This window comes from Oncorhynchus kisutch, unplaced genomic scaffold, assembly GCF_002021735.2.
Source record: "Oncorhynchus kisutch isolate 150728-3 unplaced genomic scaffold, Okis_V2 Okis07a-Okis12b_hom, whole genome shotgun sequence".
Taxonomy (NCBI): Eukaryota; Metazoa; Chordata; class Actinopteri; order Salmoniformes; family Salmonidae; genus Oncorhynchus; species Oncorhynchus kisutch.
This window is the reverse complement of record NW_022261984.1, coordinates 8,822,972-8,828,873: the sequence shown is the minus strand read 5'-3', so window position 1 is coordinate 8,828,873 and position 5,902 is coordinate 8,822,972.

Genomic DNA, 5,902 nt, shown 5'->3' with positions numbered 1-5,902 from the left:
AATAAAGAAATGGAGAATGACAGACAGAAAGAGAAGTGAGAGAAATAAATAAATGCATGACTCTTGAAGGACACAACCTCCCACCAACACACACACACACACACAACACACACACACACACACACACACACAACACACACCACACACACACACCACACACCACACACACACACACACACACACACACACACACCACCTTGAGTTCTACATAGCACCACACCATTGACAGAGAGAGCAGAGAGAAAGAGGGAGAGTCCAAATTGCATTATATTCCCTATCTAGTGCACCACTTTGACATGAGGCACATACAGACAGAGAGCTCCTGTGTTGTAGGACACCGGCAGTAGGAAAACTAACTGCAGCAGCTCTACGTCATCTGATCATGCAGTCTGTTCTGTCCCTGTTCCATACTGTACACACTACTAATACTACTACTGCCGTATAAACACTGTCCTCCTGCAGACAACACAGGAACTGAGTGACTAATTAACTACTAATACTACTGCAGTATAAACACTGTCCTCCGGTCGACAACACAGGAACTGAGTGACTAATTAACTACTAATACTACTGCAGTATAAACACTGTCCTCCGGTCGACAACACAGGAACTGAGTGACTAATTAACTACTAATACTACTGCAGTATAAACACTGTCCTCCGGTCGACAACACAGGAACTGAGTGACTAATTAACTACTAATACTACTGCAGTATAAACACTGTCCTCCGGTAGACAACACAGGAACTGAGTGACTAATTAACTACTAATACTACTGCAGTATAAACACTGTCCTCCGGTAGACAACACAGGAACTGCAGGACTAATTAACTACTAATACTACTGCAGTATAAACACTGTCCTCCTGCAGACAACACAGGAACTGCAGGACTAATTAACTACTAATACTACTGCAGTATAAACACTGTCCTCCGGTAGACAACACAGGAACTGAAGTGACTAACTTTTATTTATTTATTTTTTATTTCACCTTTATTTAACCAGGTAGGCTAGTTGAGAACACCTTTATTTAACCAGGTAGGCCAGTTGAGAACACCTTTATTTAACCAGGTAGGCTAGTTTGAGAACACCTTTATTTAACCAGGTAGGGCTAGTTGAGAACACCTTTATTTAACCAGGTAGGCCAGTTTGAGAACACCTTTATTTAACCAGGTAGGCTAGTTGAGAACACCTTTATTTAACCAGGTAGGCTAGTTGAGAACACCTTTATTTAACCAGGTAGGCCAGTTGAGAACACCTTTATTTAACCAGGTAGGCTAGTTGAGAACACCTTTATTTAACCAGGTAGGCTAGTTGAGAACACCTTTATTAACCAGGTAGGCTAGTTGAGAACACCTCTATTTAACCAGGTAGGCTAGTTGAGAACACCTTTATTTAACCAGGTAGGCTAGTTGAGAACACCTTTATTTAACCAGGTAGGCAAGTTGAGAACACCTTTATTTAACCAGGTAGGCTAGTTGAGAACACCTTTATTTAACCAGGTAGGCTAGTGAGAACACCTTTATTTAACCAGGTAGGCTAGTTGAGAACACCTTTATTTAACCAGGTAGGCTAGTTGAGAACACCTTTTATTTAACCAGGTAGGCTAGTGAAGAACACCTTTATTTAACCAGGTAGGCCAGTTGAGAACACCTTTATTTAACCAGGTAGGCCAGTTGAGAACACCTTATTTAACCAGGTAGGCTATTGAGAACACCTTTATTTAACCAGGTAGGCTAGTTGAGAACACCTTTATTTAAACCAGGTAGGCCAGTTTGAGAACACCTTTATTTAACCAGGTAGGCTAGTTGAGAACACCTTTATTTAACCAGGTAGGGCCAGTTGAGAACACCTTTATTTAACCAGGTAGGCCAGTTGAGAACACCTTTATTTAACCAGGTTAGGCCAGTTGAGAACACCTTTATTTAACCAGGTAGGCTAGTTGAGAACACCTTTATTTAACCAGGTAGGCTAGTTGAGAACACCTTTATTTAACCAGGTAGGCTAGTTGAGAACACCTTATTTAACCAGGTAGGCTAGTTGAGAACACCTTTATTTAACCAGGTAGGCTAGTGAGACACCTTTATTACCAGGTAGGCTAGTTGAGAACACCTTTATTTAACCAGGTAGGCTAGTTGAGAACACCTTTATTAACCAGGTAGGCTAGTTGAGAACACCTTTATTTAACCAGGTAGGCTAGTTGAGAACACCTTTATTTAACCAGGTAGGCTAGTTGAGAACACCTTTATTTAACCAGGTAGGCTAGTTGAGAACACCTTTATTTAACCAGGTAGGCAAGTTGAGAACACCTTTATTTAACCAGGTAGGCTAGTTGAGAACACCTTTATTTAACCAGGTAGGCTAGTTGAGAACACCTTTATTTAACCAGGTAGGCTAGTTGAGAACACCTTTATTTAACCAGGTAGGCTAGTTGAGAACACCTTTATTTAACCAGGTAGGCTAGTTGAGAACACCTTTATTTAACCAGGTAGGCCAGTTGAGAACACCTTTATTTAACCAGGTAGGCTAGTTGAGAACACCTTTATTTAACCAGGTAGGCTAGTTGAGAACACCTTTATTTAACCAGGTAGGCTAGTTGAGAACACCTTTATTTAACCAGGTAGGCTAGTTGAGAACACCTTTATTTAACCAGGTAGGCTAGTTGAGAACACCTTTATTTAACCAGGTAGGCTAGTTGAGAACACCTTTATTTAACCAGGTAGGCTAGTTGAGAACACCTTTATTTAACCAGGTAGGCTAGTTGAGAACACCTTTATTTAACCAGGTAGGCTAGTTGAGAACACCTTTATTTAACCAGGTAGGCTAGTTGAGAACACCTTTATTTAACCAGGTAGGCTAGTTGAGAACACCTTTATTTAACCAGGTAGGCTAGTTGAGAACACCTTTATTTAACCAGGTAGGCTAGTTGAGAACACCTTTATTTAACCAGGTAGGCTAGTTGAGAACACCTTTATTTAACCAGGTAGGCTAGTTGAGAACACCTTTATTTAACCAGGTAGGCTAGTTGAGAACACCTTTATTTAACCAGGTAGGCTAGTTGAGAACACCTTTATTTAACCAGGTAGGCTAGTTGAGAACACCTTTATTTAACCAGGTAGGCTAGTTGAGAACACCTTTATTTAACCAGGTAGGCTAGTTGAGAACACCTTTATTTAACCAGGTAGGCTAGTTGAGAACACCTTTATTTAACCAGGTAGGCTAGTTGAGAACACCTTTATTTAACCAGGTAGGCTAGTTGAGAACAAGTTCTCATTTGAAACTGCGACCTGGCCAAGATAAAGCATAGCAGTGTGAGCATACAACAAAGAGTTACACATGGAGTAAACAATTAACAAGTCAATAACACAGTAGAAAACGAAGGGGGGGTCTATATACAATGTGTGCAAAAGGCATGAGGAGGTAGGCAAATAATTACAATTTTGCAGATTAACACTGGAGTGATAAAAGATCAGATGGTCATGTACAGGTAGAGATATTGGTGTGCAGAAGAGCAGAAAAGTAAATAAATAAAAACAGTATGGGGATGAGGTAGGTGAAAAGGGTGGGCTATTTACCAATAGACTATGTACAGCTGCAGCGATCGGTTAGCTGCTCAGATAGCTGATGTTTGAAGTTGGTGAGGGAGATAAAAGTCTCCAACTTCAGCGATTTTTGCAATTCGTTCCAGTCACAGGCAGCAGAGTACTGGAACGAAAGGCGGCCAAATGAGGTGTTGGCTTTAGGGATGATCAGTGAGATACACCTGCTGGAGCGCGTGCTACGGATGGGTGTTGCCATCGTGACCAGTGAGCTGAGATAAGGCGGAGCTTTACCTAGCATAGACTTGTAGATGACCTGGAGCCAGTGGGTCTGGCGACGAATATGTAGCGAGGGCCAGCCGACTAGAGCATACAAGTCGCAGTGGTGGGTGGTATAAGGTGCTTTAGTGACAAAACGGATGGCACTGTGATAGACTGCATCCAGTTTGCTGAGTAGAGTGTTGGAAGCCATTTTGTAGATGACATCGCCGAAGTCGAGGATCGGTAGGATAGTCAGTTTTACTAGGGTAAGCTTGGCGGCGTGAGTGAAGGAGGCTTTGTTGCGGAATAGAAAGCCGACTCTTGATTTGATTTTCGATTGGAGATGTTTGATATGAGTCTGGAAGGAGAGTTTGCAGTCTAGCCAGACACCTAGGTACTTATAGACGTCCACATATTCTAGGTCGGAACCATCCAGGGTGGTGATGCTAGTCGGGGCATGCAGGTGCAGAGCAGCGACCGTTGAAAAGCATGCATTTGGTTTTACTAGCGTTTAAGAGCAGTTGGAGGCCACGGAAGGAGTGTTGTATGGCATTGAAGCTTGTTTGGAGGTTAGATAGCACAGTGTCCAAAGACGGGCCGAAAGTATAATACTACTAATACTACTACTGCAGTATAAACACTGTCCTCCTGTAGACAACACAGGAACTGCAGGACTAATTAACTACTAATACTACTACTGCTGCTACTGCAGTATAAACACTGTCCTCCTGTAGACAACACAGGAACTGAGGGACTAATTAACTACTAATACTACTACTGCTGCTAACTGCAGTATAAACACTGTCCTCCTGTAGACAACACAGGAACTGAGGGACTAATTAACTACTAATACTACTACTGCTGCTACTGCAGTATAACACTGTCCTCCTGTAGACAACACAGGAACTGAGGGACTAATTAACTACTAATACTACTGCTGCTGCTACTGCAGTATAAACACTGTCCTCCGGTAGACAACACAGGAACTGAGGGACTAACTACCGATTCTGATGTTGGTACTGTGCCACTGATTTTGGTGTGTGTGTGTGTGTGTGTGCTGCATTGCTGATCTAATTCATATTGACAAGCAACATCATTGTCATTTAGCTATGCAGAAAACACACACACACACACACACACACACACACAAACACACACACACAAACACACACACACACAAACACACACACACACACTTAAACCTCCCCACACACCGACTCTCTAAGCTCTTCCTTTCTCCCATCTGTACATTGTACGCCTGCAGTCACACAATCAACACAATCACAGCATATCATTGTGTTCACACACTGAGAAAAGAGTCTGAATCATCAAAACCCTCTCTTTGTGTGGTTATGATGTCTAGCTATAGAGGGAAACAAAAGAGGATGATGGACAGAGGGAGGGATCAACAGACGGACAGACGGGGGGATGGAGGGAAGGACGGATGGATGGATGGATGGAGGGATGGAGGGAGGGATCAACAGACCGGGGGTGTCCTCGATGGGGCCACAGTGTCTCCGGACCCCTCCTGTCTCAGCCTCCAGTATTTATGCTGCAGTAGTTTATGTGTTGGGGGGCTAGGGTCAGTTTGTTATATCTGGAGTACTTCTCCTGTCCTATTCGGTGTCCTGTGTGAATCTAAGTGTGCGTTCTCTAATTCTCTCCTTCTCTCTTTCTTTGTCTCTCTCGGAGGACCTGAGCCCTAGGAAGGGATGGAGGGATGGAGGGAGGGAGGGATGGATGGAGGGATGGAGGGATGGAGGGAGGGATGGAGGGATGGAGGGAGGGATGGAGGGAGGGATCAACAGACAGATGGATGGAGGGATGGAGGGATGGAGGGAGGGAGGGAGGGAGGGAGGGATGGAGGGATGGAGGGAGGGAGGGATGGAGGGATGGAGGGATGGATGGAGGGAGGGAGGGAGGGAGGGAGGGAGGGAGGGAGGGAGGGATGGATGGATGGATGGATGGAGGGAGGGAGGGAGGGAGGGAGGGAGGGAGGGAGGGAGGGAGGGAGGGAGGGGAGGGAGGGAGGGAGGGAGGGAGGGAGGGGAGGGAGGAGGGAGGAGGGATGGAGGAAGGGATGGAGGGATGGAGGGAGGGAGG